Here is a 13,996-nt window from a genome sequence, read left to right on the forward strand (position 1 = left end):
CTGTGTCTCTTATGTCTCCTGCACTGGCAGCTGGGTTCTTTACCACTCGCGCCCCCAGGAAGCCCAGAGAGCTGAAGTTTTAAGTTTTAGTGTATGAAAAAGTAAGATTGCTTTCCTCAGTCCCTCCTTCCTTGTCTTAAAAAAGTAGTTGTTTAAAGAATTTAAACCTTCCAGTGCCAGAAATGGGCTTCGAATGTCCAGGATGCCCTTCCCACTGTCTTCTTTGTGTGTGTGCTAGAGACTAACTGGCTTCTCACTTCCATGATTTTGTCAGTATCTGGCGTAAGTAAGATAAAAGGAGGGTGGACACTTCTGCTTGTGGAGTCAGCATTGCCTGTTGCCACACACTTTCTGTGAACCATGAAAACCAGTTGGCACACTGCAGCGTCCACTGAGTCTCATGGAGCACTGCGCTGTGTGGCTCAAGTCTCAGCACTTAGCTAGCCAGGAGCACTGAGAAACTCAAGGGGATGTGAGAATCTGCTTAACAGGTTACGGGTTTTTTTTCAGAGTACTTTTTAAATATTTGCTCCCAGGATATTTTTTTCCCAATCCTCAACAGTTTTTTCTTTTCCTCAGTGTAGGGAGACCTAGTTTATTGTAATTTTGTAGCTTCCCACTAACTAAAGGAGATCAGTCCTGGGTGTTCGTTGGAAGGACTGATGCTGAAGCTGAAACTCCAGTACTTTGGCCACCTTGTGCGAAGAGTTGACTTATTGGAAAAGACCCTGATGCTGGGAGGGATTGGGGGCAGGAGGAGAAGGGGACGACAGAGGATGAGATGGCTGGATGGCATCACCGACTTGATGGACAGGAGTTTGAGTAAACTCCGGGAGTTGGTGATGGACAGGGAGGCCTGGAGTGCTGAGATTCATGGGGTCGCAAAGAGTCGGACACGACTGAGCGCCTGAACTGGACTGGACTGAACATTGGAGAATGAAGATTGGCCTGATAGTCTTTCCTTCTTGTTTAGAGCTGCTGACGTGCCTCATCTGTATTGCTGCACACGGATGTGCGCATGTCCATATTCCCTGCCTAACCTGTTAGGAGAGGAGGCATGGTTCTTTTCATAAGTGATTCGAGCGCCTGCAGCCTAGATCCAGGTCTTTCAGAAAGCCCTTACACTTGACGCTGCAGTGATCCCTTACATGCAAGACAGGGCTGAGGAGTGGCTTCATATTGGCCGTTTCTCATTGCAGCTTTGCAGTTGGTCTGCGTGTTCCATATTTGTAGAGTTGTCTGAGGGGTATTGCTCAATACTCTTGAACAGTGAGTGGCATGTTTTTTCCTTGACTGTAGAGAATTAATAAAAGTGTTAATCTCACCATATTGATTGTAAGTGGAATGAATATTCTTGCCATTAAATTGAGTCAATATTAAATGTATTTTAAGTATATCAGTATTTTGATCAAGAGCAGTTTGTTTTGATTGAATTTTAAATGTGGGTTTAAATTCATGGCAATAAGTTTTTCTTAATAATGTTAAGAATGTAAAACTGTTATATCCAAAGCCATATCAGAAAGTCAGTTTTTGCTCAAGTTACAGTAGAATCTCAGATGAGTTTCAGAAATATCAATAACTCTAATTGCCACCAAAATACTATAGCTCTTAAAATTTTATAGCTACAGTTATTAAGGCAGATAACTGTTGAACTGCAGATACCTGCATTAAATGTTTATATTACATCTCCCTTGGTACTCTTTGGGTTGGGGGATATTAAAAGAAACCAAAATGCTCCTGATTGAGAAGCATATTAAGGGTATTTAAAAACTGCCAGTCACTCTGTATTTTGTTATTTCTTATTGTTGATCTTTGTAGACAGATTGAAATTGTAGTGGTAGCCCCTTGAGTGAAGAAAAAGATTAGAATTTCTTATCTTATTAATAGCCTGGTTTGATGATTGATTGATCATCAGAATAAAGCCCCATGTAGTTTACAGGGGGCTTCCCTGGTGTCTCAGTGGCAAAGGATCCGCAGGAAATGCAGGTTCCATCCCTGAGTTGGGAAGATCCCCTGGAGAGGAAAATGGCAACCCACTCCAGTGTCCTTGCCAGGAGAACCCCATGGACAGAGAATTCTACAGTCTATGGGGACTGCAAAGAGTAGGGCATGACTTGGCAACTGAACAGCAGCAACAGCTAGTTTACAACATAGGAAATGAGTTTTTCCTAATGGTTAGAATTTAGAAATCTATGTCCAGGGCAGGTACCTTTTGAACTTAAATATGTGTTGAATTATATGTATTTATGTAACAGGGCTTAAATGATAACCATGCTAATTGTTTTGAACTCTTAGAAGTAAAAGTGGATGATTCCTAGACATCTCACCCGCTTAGTTCTCTCAACTGGAGAGTCTTACATCTTTCATTAGCCCTAGGTTAGTCCTAACTAGGCATCTTTGATTTTAGTTGATGTTCAGCAGGAATACCCTGTCAGACCTTTTCTACAGCTTAACAGTTTCTGGATCTGGGTAATAGCACTTACAACCCTACTTTCTCTGCCTTAGCCCAAGATTTCAGGTCAGTCTTGGAAGTTTCAGCATCTTCTACACTGTCTGTGAATTTCGCCTTTGCCACATTTTTGTCCCGTTTTCTTCTCTGTCCTGTTGTGCTTGCAGGCTGTCCCCTCAGTGGTGCTCCCTGATTTTCATAGCTCTGGTTTGTCCCGGGATGCATGGGCCACTTCTTAGAAGCAACTATTCTGCTGGTTCCTGCTCATGTCAGTGCTAACAGATCTTACAAAGCATCCATAATGTTTTATTTTAATTTTGTGGTACTCAAGTTTCCATTAGGGTATGGCTCTCAGTTGTGAAGTCTTCCGTAAAATCCACTGTTTTAGGATCTAGGATCTCCCGGGGCCAAGCACTTAATAGAAATTAGACACATTCGGTGTTGGGTGATATGTGTCCCAGGTGGAGTCCAGAGTGGCCTGGAAGACCACACGTTTCATACAGGCACCTTGCCCTGCCAGATGATCAGTCCTGGTACCCTCAGTGTAGTTGGTTCATCTCCCAGTTGAGATAGGAGGTCAGCTCCATTGCTTCATCTTTATTCTCACTGCATGAATGCCCGACTCCATTCTAAGACGCCATTCCTGCAAGGAATCTTCAGTGTTCTGGGGAACAGGGGCACAGATGGGACCTACCAGGGTGAAGAGTGTAATGAAATAAGCTGGAGGTGCTTTAGGGGAGATTTTGTGGGGGAGGTTGGTCCCAGCACTGGGCCTCGTCTGTGGAACGGTCCAGATACCTTGATGTGGACCTGAGGATGCAGGTTAAAACACTTGCCACATTTACCCTCAAACTTCAGTGCATCGTTGAAAAGGAAAGTACTGCTTTCCTTTTGGGGGCACATTATTTCTGCAGGGGAAGTCCCTCGTTCCAGTCTTTGATCCTATGTGTATATATCTGTCACATGTTATAATTATAGCAGGGTGTACACTTTATCTTGGCCTTTTCAAGTTTATCAACTTGCCCATGATCTCACCGGCTAAATGGGCAATGTTTATATATGGCCACACGGTGGTGCCAAGAATCAGGACATGGCCAGCCCTGCTTCCCTGGACTGGAAACCAAACCCCAAACCCAGGTCAGTTGGATGAAGGTTTGGGGAGGTTGCTGGGATGTCTAGAAAGCTGGACAGGTCTGATGTGGATGGGGATAGAATTTTCCTCATGGTGTGGTATAACCCGGACCTATAGTCATGGTACCCGTTGATAAAACTGGTTTCTGACACATTTTTAATCTTAAAGGTTTTTCTTTTATCACATTTTAAACTTTATTTTCATGTGAATAGCTTGGAGTTAAAAAGTCAGATGACTCCATTCATTGTGTAAATCTTACAGAATATCTGGAGCCTCCACACAGCTGAATTGTCTGGGAAAATGGTGTCCTCATCACCCCTCCCCTGAGCACTGCGGCTTCTGTGGCAGGGCTGAGCTGGACCCTGGTTTGGAGGGTTTGGCTGTATACATGCCTAGTTCTGGAAGGGGAGGGCTATTGTTATTCTCAGATGCCAAGAGGAGTCAAGTCCAGGAGGATAAATGCTGAAAAAAGTCTCTTGGATTCGAAATTTGGAGGCCTGAGCAAGGGGGGCATCCAGGAGGAAGGGGAGGAGGTTGTGTGAGAACTAAGGTAACTGACCCTAGTGAATGCTTACCACTTGGCAGTGCTGCTGTCTCTGTGGGCCCAGTGATTTAGTCCTCACGGCCCCCTAGGAGATGGGAAACTGAGCCGAGAAAGCTGAGGTCTTTCGCCCAGGGTAGCAGCAAGTGAGAAGTCTGGGGTTGGGATGGAGCTGAAGGTGGTTTGGATCAGGAGGGAGTGGTCTGGGGTTGGGCTGGAGCTGAGGGTGGTTTGGGTCTGGAGGGAGTGGCCTGTCAGCCAGGACTGGTGCCATGGACCCAGAAGAGCCTGGCCTCAGTGATCAGTTTCTCCCGTGGCTTGATGAGGACAACCTCACACTTCTGCAGGTTCCAGCCCTGGCTTGAAATGGTGCTGAAGGCTGTGCCTCCCACATTCCCTGTTCTGTCTGCATTTTATTGTCTTCACAGAGCCTCTTCCTCTTGTCCAGAGCCAATCCCTTTGCATTGTGATTGTCCCATGTTTATCCTTCAGTTAGATTTTTGTTTGCACTGCACTTAAATTCAGGTCGCAGTTAGGCAAAGGCCAAATTACATTGTAGAGCCTGATTTGCTTGTGCCTTAAAAACAAAGCAAGCAAACAAACAAACAAAAAAAAAAACCCTAATCATTTGATCTCTAAAAATCTGAATTTGGTTAAAATTTAATCTAGATTTGACCCATAAACTATAATTATTTATTGACAGTTCTTGTCATCAGTTTCTGGGAGTTAATTGTTTTCTTAAGAGATAAACTTCTATATTTTTTTCCTTTTTCTTTTCTTGTAGTAATCTATATTTTAAACAAAAGAAAAAGTTAACTCCCTTAAGGAGGTTTCATAGAGAGCATCTTGGCTTCTTTTAAATGACGAAGCTAAGACACAAATGAAGACTAATTCTCCTTCGTGCTCTACACACACCTCTCGTCCTCAGCTCCAGTGCATAATTGTCTGCATCAGTCTTAATTTACTCTGTGAGATCTGGACTCCTAACTGAGGGTATTTCATCTGCTCAGATGTGCCAATTAAGTCCACCCAGATAGACCATAAAAAGGCAGATAAGAAAAGTAAACCACCGAGCATCTCAGTTTAGCAAATTAGACTAATCTGTGTGGGATTCTTAGCTGTCTGCAAGAGAAAACCTATTGCACCGCAGAAATGCAAACTGCATTAAACACCCAGCTTGGGGCCGTGAATATATTTTTAAAAATCAAATTGTCCTCACTGTGCTTCTGTTGTAGAATTTCTTTCATGGATATTGCAGTAAGTGGAGAATGACCCTGATACTGAAATTTCACCCCATATTAGGAATGATTTAACCGTATGATGTGTGACTTTCCCCTCTCAATCACTACAGATCTTATCGGCCCTTGCAACTTAAAACTGAAAACAGCAATAAGGTCAGTTGTAAATTTCAAGCAGCAAAATATGTGACTTCCTTGGAAATTTTGGAGCGGGCATATTCATTTTATTAATTTGTGGTCGCAGCCTCCTAGTATTTGACAGTCCCTGTAAGAGGTATAGTTTGCTTTCTCCGTAGGTTAGTACAGGCTTTCAGTGTAGGCAATACAGACTGAAGATAAACTTGCCTTAAGTCTGTCATTGCCATTTTTCCAATAGCATTTGCTCATTTCATATCTTTGTGTCACATTTATAATTCTCACAGCTTATCAGACTTTGATTATCGTATTTGTTATGGTGATCTGTGATCAGTGATCTTTGATGTTACTATTGCAAACAGGTTGACGCTCTAAAGGCTCAGATGAAGGGTAGCAGTTTCCAGCTAACCATTTTTAAATCAGGGACTGTGCGTCGCTTCTTCAGACAAAACGCCATTGCACACTTACTGGACTGCGGTGTACTGTGAACGTGACTTTCGTGTGTGCTGGGAAACCACAGAGCTCATGTGCCTTGCTTTTCTGCAATGTTTGCTTTGCTGTGGCGGTCTGGAACCGAACCTGTAATATCTCCAAGGTGTGCCTGTGTATTGGTGTGTCTGGTATTAAATGTATTATGTGTTTTTCTTGACGAGATCTCTAGTCTTTCCCATTCTCTTGTTTTCCTCTATTTCTTTGCATTGATCACTGAGGAAGGCTTTCTTATCTCTCCTTGGCATTCTTTGAAACTCTGCATTCAAATATGTATATCTTTCCTTTTCTCCTTTGCCTTTAGCGTCTCTTCTTTTCTCAGCTATTTGTAAGACCTCCTCAGACAACCATTTTGCCTTTCTTTTTCTTGGGGATAGTCTTGATCACTGCCTCCTGTACAGTGTCACGAATCTCCATCCATAGTTCTTCAGGCATGGACTAGAGATCTATTCAAGAAAATTAGAGATACCAAGGGAACATTTCATGCAAAGATGGGCACAGTGAAGGACAGAAATGGTATGGACATAGCAGAAGCAGAAGATATTAAGAAGAGGTGACAAGAATACACAGAAGAACTATACAAAAAAAGATCTTCATGACCCAGATAACTACGATGGTGTGATCATTCACCTAGAGCCAGACATCCTGGAAGGCGAAGTCAAGTGGGCCTTAGGAAGCATCACTATGAACAAAGCTAGTGGACGTGATGGAATTCCAGTTGAGCTATTTCAGATCCTGAAAGATGATGCTGTGGAAGTGCTTCATTCAATATGCCAGCAAATTTGGAAAACTCAGCAGTGGCCACAGGACTGGAAAAGGTCAGTTTTCATTCTGATCCCAAAGAAAGGCGATGCCAAAGAATGTTCAAACTGTATGCAGGTCAAAAAGCAACAGTTAGAACTAGACATGGAACAACAGACTGGCTCCAAATTGGGAAAGGAATATGTCAAGGCTGTATATTGTCACCCTGCTTATTTAACTTATATTCAGAGTACATCATGCAAAATGCTGGGCTGGATGAAGCACAAGGTGGAATCAAGATTGCCAGGAGAAACATCACTAACCTCAAATATGCAGATGACACCACCCTTATGGCAGAAAGTGAAGAAGAACTGAAGAGCCTCTTGATAAAAGTGAAAGAGGAGAGTGAAGATGTTGGCTTAAAACTCAACATTCAGAAAACTAAGATCATGGCATCCGGTCCCATCACTTCATGGCAAATAGATGGGGAAACAGTGGAAACATGGAGAGAGTTTATTTGGGGGGCTCCAAAATCACTGCAAATGGTGACTGCAGCCATGAAATTAAAAGATGCTTGCTCTTTGAAAGAAAAGCTATGACCAACCTAGGCAGTGTATTAGAAAGCAGAGATATTACTTTGCCAACAAAGGTCCATCTAGTCAAGGCTAGTAGGGAACCCCAGGTGGCTCAGAGGTTAAAGGTATGGATGTGAGGGTTGGATGATAAAGAAAGCTGAGCACCAAGGAATTGATGCTTTTGACCTGTGGTGTTGGAGAAGACTCTTGAGAGTCCCTTGGACTGCAAGGAGATCCAACCAGTCCATTCTAAAGGAGATCAGTCCTGAATATTCATTGGAAGGACTGATGCTAAAGCAGAAACTCCAATACTTTGGCCACCTGATGTGAAGAACTGACTCATTTGAAAAGATCCTGATGCTGGGAAAGATTGAAGGGAAGAGGAGAAGAGGAGGACAGAGGATGAGATGGTTGGATGGCATCACCAATTCGATGGACATGAGTTTGAGTAGGTTCCGGGAGTTGATGATGGACAGGGGATCCTGGTGTGCTGCAGTCCAGGGGATTGCAAAGAGTTGGACACAACTGAGAGACTTAACTGAACCGATGTGTTTTTTCAGCCCAGATTATCTGTAATCAGAAGAACTGTTAAATTGGCTTCACTATTACTTGGAGAAGTTAGCAGGTGTCCAGTGAAGAGTGAGTTTTGACCCACCCTGCACAGCAGCACGGTGTAGAGGGAATCATGTTATTGTACACAAAAAATGGCCATCTTTACTCTCCTTAGACTTTCACACTGATACTTCTTGAGACAAATTTGAATTGACGTTTTAGAGTTTAGTTTGCTCTTGTAGAAGTGTTTTCATTGTATAGCATTTAGAGAGGTGATTATTGACCTTGTTGGGTGGTGCTATGAGAAAAAGGGTGATTTTTTTTTGCAAGTTTGAAAATGTTTTTGAAACTCAAGATTATGTAATAGGAGCATAGACTCCAGTTTACAACCTTCACATTGGCGATCTTGAGCAGGCTGCTTTACCTGTCCCTGCCTACCTTTCTTTAATTAAGAAAAAGAGATTAAGAATAGTATTTGTCTCATAGAGTTGTAAGGATTGAATTGTTTAATACATGTAAACACTTAAAGCAGCACCCCGCACGCTTAATCAGTTACTCTTCAGTTCAGTTCAGTTCAGTTCAGTCTCTCAGTCGTGTCCGACTCTGCAACCCCATGAATCGCAGCACGCCAGGCCTCCCTGTCCATCACCAACTCCCGGAGTTCACTCAGACTCACGTCCATCGAGTCAGTGATGGCATCCAGCCATCTCATCCTCTGTCGTCCCCTTCTCCTCCTGCCCCCAACCCCTCCCAGCATCAGAGTCTTTTCCAGTGAGTCAACTCTTCACAGGAGGTGGCCAAAGTACTGGAGCTTCAGCTTTAGCATCATTCCTTCCAAAGAAATCCCAGGGTTGATCTCCTCCAGAATGGACTGGTTGGATCTCCTTGCAGTCCAAGGGACTCTCAAGAGTCTTCTCCAACACCACAGTTCAAAAGCATCAATTCTTCGGCGCTCAGCCTTCTTCACAGTCCAACTCTCACATCCATATGTGACTACAGGAAAAACCATAGCCTTGACTAGACGGACCTTAGTTGGCAAAGTAATGTCTCTGCTTTTGAATATGCTCTCTAGGTTGGTCATAACTTTTCTTCCAAGGAGTAAGCGTCTTTTAATTTCATGGAATATATTATGGATTAAAACATAACATGTATGTATATATAATTGCAAAACATAGCTTGTCCACAGCCAGGGGGGGCATTTTGGTTGTTGTCCAGTCGCTGAGTTGTGTCCAGCTCTGCGACCCAGTGGACTGTAGCCCACCAGGCTTCCCTGTCCTTCATTATCTCCCAGAGTTTGGGCAAACTCATGTCCTTTGAATTGGTGATGCCATCCATCCATCTCATCCTCTGTCGTCCCCTTCTTCTCATGCCCTCAATCTTTTCCAGCATCGGGGCCTTTTCCAGAGTTCTCTCTTCACATCATGTGGCCAAAGTTTTGGGGCTTCAGCTTCGGCCCTCCAGTGAATGTTCAAGGTTGGATTTCTTTTAGGCTGTATGTCATAGTGGGTGCAAATCACAGGCCATGAGTCAGAATGCCTAAGTCTTACTGAGTAGCTATGAGGTCTTGGGTATCTCCACATCTGTAAACGACAGTACCTTCTTCAAGGGTGATGTTAGAATTACAAAAGGTAATATATCTGAGACATTTGGCAGATATCAGACACTCAACAAAAATTAGCTAGTCTTGTTATTTGTATGTCCATTAGATAAAACATTTTCTGCTAAGATTTCATCAAGCCAGTAAGAGGGTCTGGGAGAATCATGAGGAAGAGTTATATAAATATCCATATGTATGAAAAGATAACGTTTTTCCAGGGTAAAAAGCACTTTTAACAGTTATATTTAATATGCATTGGAGAAGGCAATGGCACCCCACTCCAGTACTCTTGCCTGGCAAATCCCATGGGCAGAGGAGCCTGGTAGGTTGCAGTCCATGGGGTCGCTAGGAGTCGGACACGACTGAGCGACTTCACTTTCACTTTTCACTTTCATGCATTGGAGAGGGAAATGGCAACCCACTCCAGTGTTCTTGCCTGGAGAATCCCAGGGACAGGGGGTCCGGTGGGCTGCCGTCTCTGGGGTTGCACAGAGTCGGATACGACTGAAGCGACTTAGCAGCAGCCAGCTCATACTGTATATGCTGTTATAAACTTAGTTTTGTTTAATGTTAGGCTTTTCTTAACTTTCATATATTTATTATTAATATGATTATGTCCACTTAGTGATAAAATCTCTATATGAGTACATTATTAACAGTTGGGGAGAAATAAAAATCATTTCTCCTTTGAACACACTAGGGGGCACTAGACATCTGCCCAGGGTGTGTGCTTCTAACCAGCAGCCTACTGGTTGGTTCTGAGTGTGGAGGGGTCAAGATTACACTGGTTCTTTATAGTTTGCTCTGTTCAGAGGTCAGTGTTCCAGATGCTTCTCTTGTGCCTTGTAAGGCTTGGTTTTCTATGTCTTTGCTTCGCTCAGTGAGTAGGACATTGTGCTCAGTGACCGTGATAGTCTTGATCTTGGCGGATAGTACAGGCACAGTGGCGTGATGGTCTCCTAGACTTGCACACTTAACTCCTGCCCACCCGAGATTGCAGTTGCACAGTGTCCTGACATTTGTTACTATTCACGTTTAACCTACAGTTAATTCAGATTTCTCAGTTTTGCTTTTCTGTGTAATCTGCCAATAATTGTGATATAGTATCTGACATCTATGCAGTATTAAAAACAGCTTCCAAAGCATATAGTAAACCTATCACTTCATTTAGTCCTATAAGAACCTATTATTTGGCTCATTTTGTGGTCGAGGAGACAAATGCAGCGCTGTCAAATGTTATTTCTGAAGTTTAGACCTCCCCTTGCTAATTACAGACCTGCAGTGCAGCTCTCTGCCTGCGTCCGGTTTCCCCTTCTCAGTGGGCAGCTTGCATTTGTGTGTTTCGCTAGTTCTGCTCTGGTAGCTACCACTGGAGTCTGAGGGACTAGAATTAGAAAACCTCCCAGTGAGTGACACACTCACCTCATTCTTTTGGGTTGCAGCTGTGACTGTTATATGTTGGATTAAAGGAAAGATGAAAGTGGGAACACTAGAAACATTGTTTCCTTTCTGTTAATGTAAATGTAGGTTAGGGCTAGTAAACTTTTTTCCTCTGCCAAGAGATGAATCCTTTCATAAAAAGTTGAATCTTTTACCCAGCCTTTCCCACCTGGTCCTTGGGAGCCTTGGACCCAGACTCAGGACTCCTTATTTCTTCCCATCAGCTGGTGTGCAAAAACCAGTCCTGTTGCAAAGTGAACCCTCTGGGAATCCCAGAAACACAGAAATGAGGAATTGATAACAGCATACAAAATTTTTGTCGTTCGGTGTAATGAGCTTCCTCTCCTTTTTTTTCTCCTTATAAAATTCTGAATTAAACATCTCTGACTTTGCAGTCGCTCTTGGCCAAGCCTCATTCTTTGCAGCGGACCCAGCCATATTTATGCAGGGGCTACAGCCCAGAGCAGTATTTCAGAGTCAGGCATATAGAAGGGGCAGGAAGTGCGGCAGGAGGCAGGCCTAAAGGAGCTAGAACAGGACGTTTCTTGAGCCGTTGCCCATGGTACTCTGCCCCTGGGTCTTCCTCAGCCAATTCTGAACCCTGTTGATTCATCCGTTTAGCATTCATCGAGCCTCTGGTGAGGTGGGCATTATGCTAGTCTTTAAAGATATTAAAATGACTGAGACCATCTCTGACCTCAAGTGGCTCCCAGTCTAACAGGGGAGACAGATACAGATGTCGAAAGATGCTCACACTCTGGTAGTGCAGACATCAGGTGTGCCCAGGGCACGTGGTGTTTGGAGGACTGGACACCTCACTGACTGGCTGGGCAAGACTTCTTCCAGAGGTGCTGCTTGGGCCAAGGTGTGAAGGGTCCCCAGGCCCCTGAATGAACGTGTGTGTTGCGGGAGGAAGCTTGGGGACAGCACGGGGCATACCGATGCGCAGTGACACGCGGGCTTTGAGGTTCAGCATGGTGGCAGCTGGCTGTGTTCTGGTCTGGCATCTTGAACATCCTTGAGATGCTGGAAATTCTCCTTTGAAAAGAAATTAACTTCTCAGGTGTATTCTCAGGGTTCTGTCGACAAGGCATGCCAGTAGGTTACAAGGGAAGGACATACTGTTCCAGTGCAGGTCAGCTGGCTGTGCAGCGTTGCTCTGCCGGGCCCTGGGGTCCGACCCGCTGCTGACAGATCGTTACTGCAGTATCAGCCCCAGGGCCCACAGCCTGGACCAGGTTTCTCACTCCCGCCTGAATGTGATGAAGCCAAGGAGCATTTGCCCTGCCTGCATCTGATTGGAATTGCAAGTTTATGTTTATTACTGGGTTCTCTCCTAAATAGCTGCCAGCAGCGTCGGCAGTGGGCTGACTACGGCAGCGTGTGGGGAGTTGGAAGCCCTGCCAGAGAACACCAGGCCCGCTTGGTTTTGTGTGGCTGCAGCTGTGACTCTCACATGTGGGACGCTTTTAAAACGAGGGGGTGGGAAACATGAAAAGTCGTTGCTTTTTCAAAAGCGTAAATATTGGACTATTTACTGCCCCGTGCTACTTTTAAAATCCGTCACCTAGCTTATTTATTGAAATAAATGAATTTAGACATTTCTGAGGCCACTTTTAAGATTTCAGATCTCTGGGTCCAGATCTTAATTTTGACTCACTCCCAACCATTTTTAGGTTACTCTATAGTTATTTTGTTGTTGCTATCATATAAAAAGGTGGCCATACTTCATGACAATTTACTGTTTACAGATCTGTTATAGAACTTTTAAATGGACATTTTCCTGCGGCTATCTTCTGATGGCTAAGTGTCTTTACTCATGGTGATCATGCTCTTCACAGTCATTTACTGAGCATCCATTCGACAGATTGTCATGGTCTTTGAGCAGAGGTACCTGTTCAGAGTCCTGTCGCGTGTTCATACAGATTGGGTTAGCCTGTATCTTGCCTCTGTTTATTCCTCTGTAAGTGAACGCCGTGACAGTTCCCTCAGGGTTGTGTGCAGTTTTAGTAAGTACATGTGATTATATATAGCACAGTAACGCATTGAGCAGCTATTAGATTCCTGCCTTATGATAAGTGCTTTAAATGTGGCACCTCATTTAATCCCCCCCCAAATCCAGTGGCGCAGGTGCCCCTCTTCCCTCATCTCAGAGACGAGGAAACCTAGGTGCTAAAGAGGTTAAGTTGCTTGCTGAGGGCTGAGGTGGTAATGCATGGCAGTGGGATTGGGTTCTGGACCGTCTGAGCCTGAGGATTTGGGCCTGTGCTCACTGGGCACATGTCAGACCCGCTTTATTCACAGCAGGGAAGCCCCTTTTATACCTGCAGACTGGGCAGGCCGTTCAGCCTGCCAGACGGTAGGACCGCGAGTTAAGCACCCTGAAGAGAGCAGTTTTAGACCCTTTCGGCATCTGGGACGGGAAGACATCTGTTTCTCCCGGAGCTGAGGTGTGTCTGGCTCTCCTCCACCCCACTAGCACGCCACGTGGCGCTTCTTGCTGACCAGCACTCGGTGCTGCCCCATGTTGGTGGCGCTGGTTAGGCGGTCAGGCCTCCTGGTGATTTGCCGCGTGAGGAGTTACTGCTCTGTATACCAGGAGAATCTCTTAGCTGGAGCCGCACGTGCATGTGGTTTTATAACGCTGGTATTTTCTGTCTTTAATATGTGCATATGATTCTACTGGGGCAATTTGTCTTCACAATGATACAAATACTTGTAGGCAATAATGATTGTTTTCTTCACCGCCTTTAGTCATCTGTCAGCCTAACTGGATGAATGTTTGTCTCTTTCCATCTCTCTGAAGCGGAAGGCACTGGGATGCAGTCATTCTGCAGTGGCTTGTGTGGTTTCCTATGTGCTGCGTGTTCAGTGGCAACATGCTGCCAGTATATTTCAGAGAAGAAGGAGTGAGAGGGAGGAAGCTGGAACTCTGTTGAAGCAGCGTGATGTGGTGGGAAATTTAATAGCCACAAAGATTGACTGGCAAAGTCTAAGGAAATAGCTATCATTGTCAGTGAAGTTTAAGGTGTGAAACTCTTGTATGCAGAATATTCAGTGACCTTGCTGTGCCAAACTTGTAAAGCCAGCATCTTCTAGTGCTTTTC

At 44.4% G+C, this 13,996-nt stretch overlaps 1 protein-coding gene across 1 annotated transcript in view; it reads left to right on the plus strand.

The window, feature by feature from the left end:
* ERCC6 (ERCC excision repair 6, chromatin remodeling factor) overlaps window positions 1-13,996 on the plus strand; it is a 64,298-nt gene that overhangs the window by 10,451 nt on the left and 39,851 nt on the right. The window lies entirely within an intron of this gene.

This window comes from Budorcas taxicolor, chromosome 5, assembly GCF_023091745.1.
Source record: "Budorcas taxicolor isolate Tak-1 chromosome 5, Takin1.1, whole genome shotgun sequence".
NCBI classification, from domain to species: domain Eukaryota; kingdom Metazoa; phylum Chordata; class Mammalia; order Artiodactyla; family Bovidae; genus Budorcas; species Budorcas taxicolor.